At 40.2% G+C, this 13851-nt stretch overlaps 1 protein-coding gene across 1 annotated transcript in view; it reads right to left on the minus strand.

Annotated features, from left to right (window-relative positions):
* The window catches only part of LOC121924996, a 174686-nt gene extending 170161 nt beyond the window's left edge, over positions 1-4525 (minus strand). The window contains exon 1 of the mRNA XM_042456654.1: positions 4367-4525. The gene's annotated coding sequence lies outside the window, so the exon portion shown is untranslated. The remainder of the gene's footprint in view (positions 1-4366) is intronic.
* Positions 4526-13851: the final 9326 nt, after the last annotated feature.

A 13851-nucleotide genomic window follows, 5' to 3' on the forward strand; every position in this document is an offset into this window, starting at 1 on the left:
CCCTTAAAAAAATAAGATGATGATGATGATGATGATGATGATATTGATATGCTGTATATCCCACCTTTTCCCAGTTCAGGACCCAAGGCAATTTATAACAGATTTTTTAAAAAAACAAACAAACCCATAGTTAAAAATTCACAAACTATATAAAAAATTAAAACTTGTTACAAATATGAACCATTACAAAACCCCAGCACAAAACAATAAAAGACAGAACATCCAGCACATTGTACTAGGACCATCCTGCCTAAACAATCAGTCCATAGATATGTGTTGAAACAGAAAAGCTTTTGCCTATTTATGGAAAGAGAGTAGGGAGAGTGCCAGTCTATCCTCTCTGAGAAGGGAGTTGTAGAGCTTGGGAGCACCCACTGAGAAGGCTCCCTCTCATGTTCCCACCAAATGTACCTGTGACCATGGTGAGACAGAGATAAGGGGCTCCCCAGATCTCAAAACACAGGCAGGCTCATATTAGGAGATACAGTTCTTTATATAATCTGAACTATACATGGCTTTCTATGCCATAAACAGCACTTTTGCCTTTTAGACCATGGAAACTAGCTTCTCCTAACCTCGCATCCTCCAGATGTGTTGGACTGTAATTCCCATTGTCCGGGGCCAGGAATTGGTTGGGAATGATGGGAGTTGTCATTGTGACTCATTATCATCTTGAGGAAGGCAGTACAATCCCAAAATCAATTTTAATGGCAGGTAGACAAAGTTGTTTTAAATGGAATAAAATTAGATAGATAGATAGATAGATAGATAGATAGATAGATAGATAGATAGACGTGAACATACCCAACCCACTGACACCTATTTGTGCACAAAAAGTCAGAAACCATCTCCTGCATAACTCATATGCAGCCACAGTGAAATGTTGGAAGAACTCATTCAGCAACGGGGAGAACATAGGCAGAATAGTGTGGACTTTCCTGTGGGGTTTCCCCTGCATCAGCCTATTCCATGTAACTACAAGACCAGAAACCTATGTGCAGCTTTCAGCTGGGTTCCCAAGTTCCTGAACAGGGTTGATGAAATCTTGCTGAGAAGACAAGGCTAACATGTTAGCGTCTGTCTTAATTGTACTTGTTAAAAGCCCGGGCACAGAACTGTGCTTGTCGAGTCCAGACTTGCATGTTATGAAAATTTTAATTAGTCAAAGAATGTATTTGTGTGAAGTTTCAGATATGCTGAGTAGTGCACTTGTAAATGTGCCATGATTGCTAACACATTTGTTTCAAAGTAAAACAGCTTGATGAGCAGAGTCTAGAACAAAAAAGATTTTAGGTTCTTTTATAGTTTCATTATAATAGTTAATTTCCATTACAGCAACAAAACTGAGAAGTAATATTTGCCTTTCATTGTAAAGTAATTAGAATGGATACTTTTCAGCTGCAGTCTTTCCCCATCAGAATGCTGTAAGTTGCTGGCAGGGTATGGTACAAAACAGACCAAACTAGTCAGGGCACATACATCCTGCCTGAAGACATCAGAGGGTTGTTGTGATGATAAAAAGGAGGATGGGAAAGAACCATCCATAGCTACAAGTTATGATGGCTATAAAATCCTCCAGATTCAGAGACAAAATTCCTCTGAATACCAGGTGCAGGGGACAACAGTGAGAGCATTCTGTCATCCAGCTGTCTTGCTTGCAGGCTTTCTATGGGATACAAGATGCCACACTAGAAAGGCCTTTGACCTCATCCAGTGGTGTCACTAGGGTTTGCGTCTCCCAGCATGGTAACTCATAGTGTTACCCCCCTCCTACTGACCTTCTCCCGTACCACAGTTTATGGATGCTTTAGTAATGTTTTTGTAGTAATGTTACTCATTAATCCTAATTCCCATATATCACTGAATGAAATGGCAATAGTTGTTACATAAACAACAAAACTAAAATTATACTAAAAATATAAACTTATACCTTGCAATATCATACACGTAGCCTAAATGTATTTACATGTACATCGTTTCATGTGGTTAAATTAAAATTTTTGTAAGATGTGGTTATTAAAAAAAACTTTTAAAGAATTTTAAATTTAAATTTCTTTTTACAATTATTTTTTTCAAAAATAAAATTTAAATGTATTATTGTATAAATATATATATTTATAAAAAATACTGGGACCTCTTCTTTCTCTTCCCACTGAGCCTTGTCCCTCTCACAGCATCTTTTCAGCAAACAAACGCCACAGCCCGTTTCTGCCAAAAGGCAGATGTTTGGAAAGCTGTGGTGTACTTCCTTTAGGACATCATCTGGTGCAGCCTATATCTCCCACAACCCCCTAGTGAGACCCATGATCTCATTCCACAAGTCTTTTCCTACACTTTTATGTAACCATGCAGATTTTTTTTATTTAAAACATTTATTAATATTAAAATAAAACTCTACATTCGTATAAGAGGAAACAAACAAATACAAACAAGGAGGTTTATCACCACATATATCATTTAAAACAAACACATTTTCTACCCCAACACATATTAAATCAAAACAGTATTAAATCTAGTTAATCAAGTTGGCGATGGAAATCTCGCCTACTTCATCTTTCTTTTCTATCAACTCAGTATCTTCCCTTGTTCCCTTCACTATTAATATCATCAACATTATCACTCATCCCTAACTCCTTCCTTTCTTTTTTCATTCTTCTCACTACAGCCTTTCTTAACTCTCTCTTCTTTCATAACTTCTAATTTTTCTCCAATTGAGTTTCTCATCACTTTCGTTCCTCCTCCCAATTCACTTACTCTCATCATCAAACACTTACTTGTGCTCTCTACATTCATACATTACTTCCTTCCCATCATCAGCTAATTTATCTCTCCCTCTATTAATGACTTTCTGTCACTATTGCCTAATGTAAATCACATCTGCGTAAATTGTTTTATTTCCAATTTGGTTTTTGAAAGCTCGCTCCTTTATAACGTTAAAATGTTTGTAATATTAAGTTAGTATTGTTGTTACAGTTACATTATTTCTAGTCCTAATGATCTAGAGTCTATATATCCTTGTTCACTTATCATCACTTGGGGGAGATATGTTTACTATGTAATTTGCAATCTATATAACATTTCTAAGTACTAAATACTTAGTACTTAGTACTTACTTTACTTTGCATATTCGCTGGTTTATGCAGTTATCTGGCATACAATTGTATTTACCTATCGAGTTTGTCCATTTCCATAGTATCAAATACTTTCAATAGCCATTCATCTTTATCAGGAATAGACTCAGATTTCCATTTTTGTGCTAGAGTTAACCATGCCATAGTAATAATGTAAAAAAGAATTTTTCCGAATTTCTCTTCCAATTCCTTATCCATCATATTCAATAGATATGTTTTGTGTTTCAATTGGATATTAATATCTAAGATATCCCTTATCGTTTTATTCACCATTAGCCAGAACTTTTTAACTTTACTACAGGTCCACCAAAAATGTTCATGCTGATTGAACTCCTTGAAGAAGTGAGATACTAATGTAATGCAAAATAAATAGTTCACATGATGGGTTTGACAAAGACAAGTCATGGGCCAGTCATTTACTTCTTGTATACTGACAAAATTGTTCAAACAGCATGTACTGTAATTAATTGTTTTTTTTTTTAAATAATTAATTAAATTTTAATGAACTTCTGAGGATGAATATATTTAGCATCTGAGTAGTTATTATGAAAAATCACCCTTCAGTTAACATTTATAAGACTGGGAACAGATAAGATGGGCTTAAACTGTGGCCCTGTGTGTATTTTGGTAAAGATCTATGGAGATTATAGTAATATGTCAGTTGTGTTTGTGATACCCAAGGTGAGAAAAGTTCTTACACATTTGTTCAGAATAATGTTTAACTGACTAAAAGTACATAGTACTGGAGTGGTGAATATATGTGTGTGTGTGTGTGTGTGATTGAGTTAACAAATTGTCCATGCCACTTCAAAGTTAATAAAATTGCATTTTCAAAGTTGCATAAAGAGAGGAAATATGTAAAGCATCACAAATTACAGTACATTTATCTCCATCATTTTCAAGAGTCTTTTTATTTCTGTTTAGAATTACCTCCCTATTCAGGCTTCTCAACACATACCAAGTTTGATTCCAGCATCCTAGAAAAAGAAAATCTCTCACTCCTTTTCTAGTGATGTGGGTTCAGAACAAATTATATTAATGTAGATGAAATGAATGCATCAGTAAATAAACAAAATAAAAGCACACATCCTTTTTGTATAACCCCAAGCAAACTGTGCCATAGTATGACATAAGGAGCTCGTAACACAGAATAAGGAAACACCTTTCTAACAACATACTTGTAAGCTTCCTGCTGTCAAGAGGATTGATAAAAGTCTGTTTTAGGATGTACTTACCTAGTCTTCCTCAAATATAAACTCTATTAAGTATATAAATCTTCTTCCCCTGATCTTACAGTGTCCTTTGTTGCCTTTTACTCCTTCTCTATGTTGGGATCCCCTTCCCCCTGGATCACATGAAAGTGTTCTATTAATGTGAATTGGCTTAGGTTTGAGAACACTATGCTGGATAGCAGTGAAGTGTGAGGAATCTGACCTCGGGAGCTCTAAGCTGCAACACGTCACTTGTCTGCAGGAATTCTCAGTTACTGGATAGGAAAACAGCATAAAGGGAAATGCAATACCTATGAGCACACCTTCCCAGGTGCTGCAAACTGGATGCCAAATGTTTTATTGCTTGGTTAGTGAGTGGGAGTTTTATTCCTCATGCCTGACTCCAGACATACCTAAAAGTAAGGCATAACACCTCTCTGCCTTCCCAGAAGGTCAAGATCAGACCAGAATCAAATGAATCCCTGCCTAGAAACCTAAAGACTGGTATCCTGCTGAGGACTAACAGTTCCTATGCATAGGATTTTTTTTAAAAAATCTACCTTTAGACATTATCACAAAGGGCAGCAAGGATCGCCCCTGTCCTTACCCCGTGTTGCATCCGTGTTTATCCCGTCCTTCTCCCATTAGTGGCACCCATCATTGTATTAACGCGGGTTTCTGCTAATACAGTGAAGGGGCCATACTAATTCAGGGATGGGAAAAGGATGGGATAAGTGCGATGTCATCCGAAAATCTTATTGCGATCGTGTGATAAGAATGGGTAAGAACAGGCTTGGCAGTTTGAGCACTAGACTATGACTCTAGAGACCAGGGTTCAAATTTCCATTCAGCCATGAAAACCCACTGGATTACCTTGAACAAGTTACATGATCTCAGCCTCAGAAAACCCCACGATAGGTTTGCCTTAGGGTTGCCATAAGTTGGAAATGACACAAAGGCACACAACCACAAGACATGATTACTAGTACTGTATTTAAACAGCACTTCTCTGCCAAAAAAGGTGTTGTGCTAAAACTGAACAGATAGAAGCTTCATACATATTAAATAATTTCCCTTTTCTTGCCTAGTTTGTGTACAAACTAAGAGGTCAGAGGAGAGGATGGTAGTGGAGAGACCACTTTTTTGGGGGGGGGATACACAACCTGTAAATCCCCCAAAGACTTAAAAAGAGCAGCATTATTCCCCCATGTCCAAAGAAACAGCATCAAAGTCCATTCTACACTTGAAAGAAGACAATGAGCTAAAGTTAGCAGGATACCCGCTAGAATTTCTCTTAACATCAGTAGCAGCAACAGCTCCTGCCAGTCCATAGGCATTCAAGTAAATACTGTATGTGTTTGAGGAAGTATGATGCTCCACAACCACAGTTTAGGAGCATACTACATGAGGGGGAGGAAGGGACAACTGTGCAACATAGCACCTACAGTATATAGTTTCCTGAGCAGAAGAACTGCAGAGAACATGCAGCCTTCCTGAAATAAGGGACGAGTTTGGGGTCAAAGAACACATTAAGCAGAATGTAGATTCCTTGTGGGGGCAAGATAAGCTGAGCCCCTGGGACTTAGGACTGTACAGCACCCCTGTAAAGAGGGTTTAAGGACCGTTGTGAAGATATAGAATGAGGGCTTGCCTACTTGCTTTATCTCAGCTTCACCAGCAAGTCTCCTGGAACCATCTGTGAAAGCTACCTTGCTACCTCTTCACAGGGCTAAGAGAAATCTATGCAGGTGATCAAACTGGACCAAAGGAGAGCATCTGGGTAAAAATAAATGGAGAAATAAATAAAAACAATACTGTGGTAGGAGTTTACTACAGGCCACTAAACCAAGATGGGTGATTTAAAACAAAAATCAGAAATCTCCAGGAAGCAAGAACTGGTAGTTTTGGAGGTCTTCAGTTATCCTGACATCTGCTGAGAGAGTAGTTCTGCTAAGCATAAACACTCCAACAAATTCCTGATATGCCTTGCAGCAGTTCATTTCCTCTTTCAAAAGGTGGAGGAAGGAACAAGTGGATCAGCAATTCTGTACAGAGAAGAGCTGATAACTAAAATTAAAGCAGTTGGTACTTCAGTGGGGAGTGACTATATAATGCTAGAATTCATGACTGTGGGACAGGTTGAAGAAGAGTATAGTCAAATATGAACCTTGGATTTCAGGAAATCTAATTTTATCGAGCTCAGGAAAATACTAGGCAAAATCCAACGATTAGAGGTGCCAAAGAAACCCAGCATGGGATTTCATGAATAATGAACAGCTAACAGCACAATCACAATAAATTCTGTGGAAAAACAAAAATGGGAAATATCTGAAAAAAGTAAATGTGGTTGCACTGAAGAGGAAGCGAAAAAGAAAAAGAGCATGCATAAAGAATGGAAGAAAGGACAAATCACCAAGGAAGAGTACAGATGTGTACCCCAAGTTTGCAGGAATAGTGCAAGTAAAACACAAAATGAGCTGAGCCTGAGATAGATTAGAGGAGGAAGGAGCAAATAAAAAGGTTCTTTCGAATATGCTCAAAGCAAGAGAAGGATGAAAGAAATGGTGGAATCACTCCTCAGGAAGGATAGTAAAATGCTAATAGATTACAATGAAAAGGCAGAACTGCTGAATACATATTTTATTTCAGTTTATTTCCTGCTGTGATTCCAGGCATCAGCAGAGACCTTGGCAAGGAATCCAGGTTGCAAATACTTGATAAGGAGCTTGATAATTAGCTTACAGTTGTAAACCGCTTAGACACTGCTAGTTTGGTATGATGCAGTATATAAATGAAGCTTTTTGTTTGTTTGTTTGTTTGATCTGGGAATTAACTATTTAACCTAAATGAGTTCACATCCTCAGGGCCAGATGAACTGAATCCCTGAGCACTGAATGAACTTGCTAACAAACATTCAGAACCACTTGCCATCATTTTTGAGAAATCTTAGAGAATAGGTGAGGTGCCTATGGATTGGAGATGGCAAACATCATCTCTATCTTTTTTTTAAAAAAAAGGAAGGGGGGAGAATATCCAGGAAACTATTGGTTCAGTCTCCCATATCCAGAATTCAAAAATCCAAAATACTACAAAATCCAAAATTGTCTACATGGGTGGCTAAGAGAGTGACAACTTTGCTTTCTGATGGTCCAGTGTACACCAACTTTGTTTCATGCACAAAATTATTTAAAATATTATGAATATAATTACATTCAGGCTATGTTTATAAGGTGTATACAAACATAAATGAATTTCAAGTTTAGACTTGGGTCCCATCTCCAAGATTATGTATACGCAAAGATTCCAAAATTTGGGGGGGAAATATTCAAAATTTCAAGAATTTTGGAAAGGGAGACTCAATCTGTACAGACCAATCAGCAAGACCTCAGTACCAGGATTTTTATTTTTATTTATTTATTTTTACAATGGATTGTACAGGAATTTACAAGTATCTTGATGACAATGCAGTGATTAGCAGGAGGCAGCATGGGTTTGTCAAGAACAATCCTGCCATGCAGTAGCGTCACTGGGGTGTGCCGCCCCCATCTGGTGACACCCCAGAGGTCTGCACCCAGGAAGGCTGAGTCCACCCCCCACCTCCTTGTGGAAGGTATACCCCTTCCACTTTGGAAGTCCTGGCCCCTCACCCAGTGACACAAGAGGCAGGGATTCCACTGCTGCCATGTATATAGTTTTAACCAAACATGATCACAAGTTTAGTAGATGATGGGTTATCATTTATCTGGATTTCAGCAAAGCATTTAATAAGTTGACATTTTGATTAGCAAACTGACTAAATATGGAATAGATGGAAACACCATCAGATGGATCCGTAGTTGGCAGGGAAACCGTGCTCAAACAGTTGTCATCAGTGGCTGTGCTTGAAATTTGAAAGAGGTTTCAAGTGGAGTGCTGCAGGGTTCTGTCCTGTTGCTGACACTTTTCAATGTTTTTTCCCTCTCTCAATGATTTGGATGCACAAAATTGGGAGTGCAGATGACACAAACCTGGGAGGGTGAGCTAATACATTAGAAGACAGGAACAGAATTCAAAAAGGCCTTGACAAACTAGAAAACTGGGCTTAAATTAATACAGTTGTCCCTTGGTATTCGTGGGGGATCCGTTCCAGTCATACAGCCATTGATGTGATAGTAGAAGATCCAAAGTTCACTCCCCTGCATCTCTCAAAAATAATAGTTAAAAAAAAAAAACTTTAGATAGCAGATGATGGACAAAACTTCAGCTGAGGATCAATCTGTACAATTAGCAATAGAGTGGATTATTTGTTGTAAATGTTTTAAAGTAAGATACAATCCTCAACTACAATTTCATCACATGAAGCTGGTATTGACATTGGGAAGAAATCTCCCACTGGTACTAATAAAGGATATTTCCCCAAAGACTAGCTTCAGAAGATGGAGGATCTTCAGAGATAAGCAGAGGAGGAAAGATATATCAATGCTCCCTTCAGTCCTGATAATTTATTACCCCCCTCAGCTGATGCCATGTACTTGTTTTAAAGTAAACAATTGAGCATTTAATGTAAATAAGCATTTAATCACATCAGCAAGGCCATCTTTGAGTTTCTTTCTTTCTTCATTCCTGCCCTGCATTTATTGCAAGCACATCCCACACCACTGCAAAGTGCATGGCAATAGTCCAGGAGAGAGATGGGAAAACGTTTGTCCTTTCATATGTTTTGGACTTAAGTTCCCAGAAGCCTCAGCAACAGGTCTACTTATGGAAGAATATAGTCCCAAAGGACAGAAGCGACACATTTCCAGTTAAACCCTTAGAAAATTATTTTAAGAAGGATGTATATATTGATACAGTGGATCCTTGTTATCCACTTGGGTTTGGTTCCAGGATCTCTAGTGGATAACAAAATCCATGAATGCTAAAGGACCGCCTCTCCCCATACAATCCGCCTCGCACCCTCAGAACATCTGGGCAGCAACTGCTGAAGGTGCCTGGGGCTAGGTTAGCTTCTACCTCTAGAAGGGCCTTTTCCACAGCTGCCCCAGCCCTTTGGAATACGCTGCCCACGGAGCTCCGCTCATCTACCACCCTGGCCCAATTTAGGAAGGACCTCAAAACCTTCCTATTCAAGCAGGCATTCCCCGACTAAATATCCTGTGGGCCTCCCTCCTCTTCCGTGGCCATGAGGTTGGGCTAACGGGGCCTTTGTTATTGTTTTAGACTGTGTATTGTTATTGTTTCGTGTTTTTAACTTGTATTTGTTTGCACTTGTTGCATTGTTGTAAGCCGCCCTGATCTTTTTGGAAGGGCGGGATATAAATAAAGATTTTATTATTTTATTTATTATTTTATTAAGTCCCGTTAAATATAATGGCACAGCAAAATGATGTTCTTTACATAAAATGGAAAATTAATTTGGATTTATTTGGAATTTAAACTTTTTTGAATATTTTCAAGCCATGGATGCTTGAATCCATGGATAAAAAAAAATCTGTGGATAAGGAGGGCTGACTGTATGCTAAAGCCATACCGAGTTAGCTGTCAATAGATAGTGATTGGGTCCCAGAACATCATCTCATCCACTGCTCAGTCATGAATGGGTTCAGCATGCTATTATGTTAGTCAAACATAATTTTCCAAGCTCTGCCCTGGATCTGAGATGTTGGAAAGACCTAACCACAACCTGAGAAAACTCTGGAAACGTTAGCATTCTTTTAACTTTCCTTGAAATCCCAACAAACATTTCACCTGATCTCTATCCTCTGAATCTGCTTCAGGCAAAACTGTCTAAGAGGGGGGGAAAATCTGGATACATTGGCCTTCAACCATCCAACTTACCAGATGTTTGCCTGGTGGCACATGTACCCAATCTTGCACCTGCCCCAAACTGTATTTTTATATATTTGTCCACATCAGTTCCAACGCACATTGGCAAAAGATCCACTTGATAATTATAGGTTAGAGAAGGACCACATAGTTCTGTCTGTACAAGATCCTCGGAGCACTGCATTGGAAACCTTCCTGTCATTAAGGTAAGACTGAACCACAACAGACGAATTCAAGGCTGAGAGATCCTAAATAATTAAAGCATTCCTGAGCAGTATTGCCCTAATTCCTTTGTTTGGAAGAAGGTGAGGTGTAACACCAGGTGGGGAAAGATTGGTAATTTTCCCGTCTCCCCCTCTGCTCCGACATGAAGATCTTGGCTGGTCTGAGTGTTGTGAAGATGATGTCATTCTCATATTGTAGGTTGCAACAGATCAGATGATGTTGTTGTTGTTATGTACCTTCAAGTGAACTGCAACTTATAGCAACCCTCTTCTAGGTTTTCTTGGCAAGAAGAATTATTACGAGAAACTTTGCCATTGCACTTCTTTGAGACTGGGGCTACATCTAAGGCAGTTTGACATCACTCAAACTGCCATGGCTCAGTGCTATGGAATTCTGACATTTGTAGTTTGTTGTGGCACCAGAGCTCTCTGTCAGAGAAGGCTAAATCTTTCACAAAACTACAAATCCCAGAATTCCATAGCATTGAGCCATGCCTGTTAAAGTGGTATCAAACTGCATTATTTCTGCAGTGTAGATACAGCCAGAGAGAGCGTGATTTGTCCAAGATCACACAATGGATTTTTTCATGGCCAAGCAGGGTTCAAGCCCTAGTATTATGTCCTAATCCAACACCCACTTCCACCTCCATGTGGAAGGAGCCTGTCCAGTATGCCACTGAGACAGACATGTGTACCTAGACATGTGATCAACATGGAGTCCAGGTGCCAGTTTCTACCCTCAGTAGAAGCAGCCAGGCAGGCCTTGCATGGAGCTCCAGCCTGCAAATAAATAGGCCCAGGTTACAATACAGTGGGGGCCCCACATTTGCCTCGGTTAGGGACCTAGGACCCCAGTGATAGTGGAAAAACTGAAAATAAAAAAACACTTTTTTAATCTCTAGGTCTTCCAATGCAACTAACTTTATGATTTCCAAAGCAAATTGTGTTGTGATATAGTAAAGTCAAACATTCTGCTGATCATGCTTGAGATCGTGGCCTTTCCTCAAGTTTTCTTTAGATTGTGGTTGTGTTCTTTATTCACTGGCAGCTGATTTCCTTTTTCTTGCCTTGACTTATTGTTGCACTCAAATTTATTAACATGCCTGATTTTCACATGCTTGAGTTATGAGCGATCAACAGGACGTTTGCTGATGAAATCTATTCCCTTAGTTGGCTGGCTTTGTTTTTAAAAAAAACCACTGTAAAGCAAAATATGTTTTAAGACAAGAAAGGAGGTTGGATAATTATAACTCAATCTGGATGTTGCCACAGCAATGAGATGATATACAGGCAATTAATTGTTCTGGTGTTCTTCTAAGTATTGCACTGTTAAAATAGCAGCAAGGCTGTAACGGAAGTCACAGAAACATGACTGGGAGGATTTCTCACAACACTTGATGCTGAAGACATCTGGTGGTTGCAGCAGTCTCCTTCTATGGAGGTATTTAAACAGAAGCTGGATGGCCATCTGTCAGGGATGCTTTGATTGTGATTTCCTGCATGGCAAGGGGTTGGACTGGATGGCCCTTGGGTTCTCTTCCAACTCTTTGATCCTATGATCCTATGATTTTTTTTTTTAAAAAAAAGTGGTACTGAGAGTCAGTGGTGTGACAAAGGGAGAGTGAGGGGAGTATGAACCACACCAGGTGACACCCCAGAGGAGGGATGACTACCAGTTGGATCCTCCTCCCCTTTGGTGCAGAAGGGGAAAATGCATCCCCTTCACAGTTGATGCCTTCTTCACCAGGTGACATCCTAGGTAGTGCAGCACTGCAGTAATGGTCTTTATTCTCCTACAGCGGGGTGAAGAACCCAAGTGGAACCCAGCCTCACTCCCATGCACAGGCCTCTTACAGGTCAGATGATGTTGGGGTTGACCATGTCCCTGATGTCATTGTGCTCCTCCAAATTGGTCTAAAGGAGGATAAGTTCTCATGATATTTCAGGATCTCTGTTTATTGTTGTTGCTGCTTCCATGTTCACTTGTTCTATTCTTTTGGGAGCATCTTACTATGTATATCTTCATTAGGGCTCTTCCAAAGTTTCTTGTTCAATTGGGTGACATATGGTTAGCTAAGAGCCAGCATGGTATAGTGATCTGAGAGCTGGACTAGGACTCTAGGAGAGCAAGGTTTGGTTATGATACATCTCTGCCTGGATCTTCATTACTCCAACTCCACCATTCTTCCAAGCTCTTTGACTCTTCCAAAAGATTCTTGATCTTATCACCATATTCTTGACCTTATCACCATGTTAGAGCACCATATTTTACTTTAACTGCCACGGCAACATCCTGTGGAATTCTGGGATAGCTAGTTCAGTGATGTAATGATTTATTGTTTATAAGTTTCTGAAAGCCATCTTGGGTTCTGCCCTGGAATATATAAATAAAGTAAACAAATATCAAACATCTAGCCTGACACTGGCTCCATCCAGGGTACACTATAACGCGTCAGTTTAAAACAAAGTAAGACTTCGCCCTGAACTCTTCTCGCGCTCTCAGTTCCCACTGAACCAAAGCTCTATAATCAAATCCTTTATAGAAACTGTCCCTATCTCAAATGCCCAGTCATCTTTTGCTAGAGCGGAGATTTCACTGGGTCCCTTCCGGACCCCCTTGTTAATACCAAAATTCATGAATACTCAAGTCCCATTGTCTCAATGGTGCCCTTGGGGAAAATCGCTCAAGCCCTCCCTCCCCCTGGGCTTAGCTTTGCCTTGGGGGCCAGGAGGGAGTCTTCCTTCAGTTGGGGGGGGCAGTCTAGGCCCCTCATTTTGGGCTCAACCAGGCAGCAAGGCCCTCCCCCCTTGGCCCTCCTGGGTTTGGTGACTCAGTTTCCTAGGAGGCACCGGGGGGAGTAAGGCACAGTGCGGGGGCCGCCAGTGCCTGTAATCCATGCCAGCCACCATGGGGACTCACCTTCCCAGCAGCGCTTGGGGCCTAGCATGTGCATGCCCTGCACCTGCGCCCTCTGCCGCAGCCAATGGACGTATCCACACCCATTGGCTGTGGCTATGGGGGCGTGGGGTATGCACACACTGGGCCCCAAGTGTTGCCCCTTCCCAGCCTCCGAGGAAAAGCTAAGCCTAGGGGATGAAGAAGGAAAGGGAAGGAGGAAGGACTTTGCCCCCAATGGTGCAGCTGCATGCACATGCCGCCATTGGGGACAGTACGGTCTTGCCATCCACGAATGATTGAAATTGCAATTCGCAAGTCCACAGACACTGAGGGATGACTGTAACATGAAATTCAACAGAGACAAATGCAACATTCTACATGTAGGCCATAAAAACCAAATGCACAGGTACAGGATGAGGGATACTTGAAAAGCACCACAATCGAAAAGGAATTTGGGATTATTGTTGATTCTAAAATGAACATGAGCCAGTAGTCTGATGCTGCAGCAAAGAAGGCAAATGCTGTCTTAGCCTGCATTAATAGAAGCATATTTTCCAAAAGGGAAGTAACAGTCCCCTATA

The sequence above is a fragment of the Sceloporus undulatus genome, chromosome 3 (assembly GCF_019175285.1).
Source record: "Sceloporus undulatus isolate JIND9_A2432 ecotype Alabama chromosome 3, SceUnd_v1.1, whole genome shotgun sequence".
NCBI lineage: Eukaryota > Metazoa > Chordata > Lepidosauria > Squamata > Phrynosomatidae > Sceloporus > Sceloporus undulatus.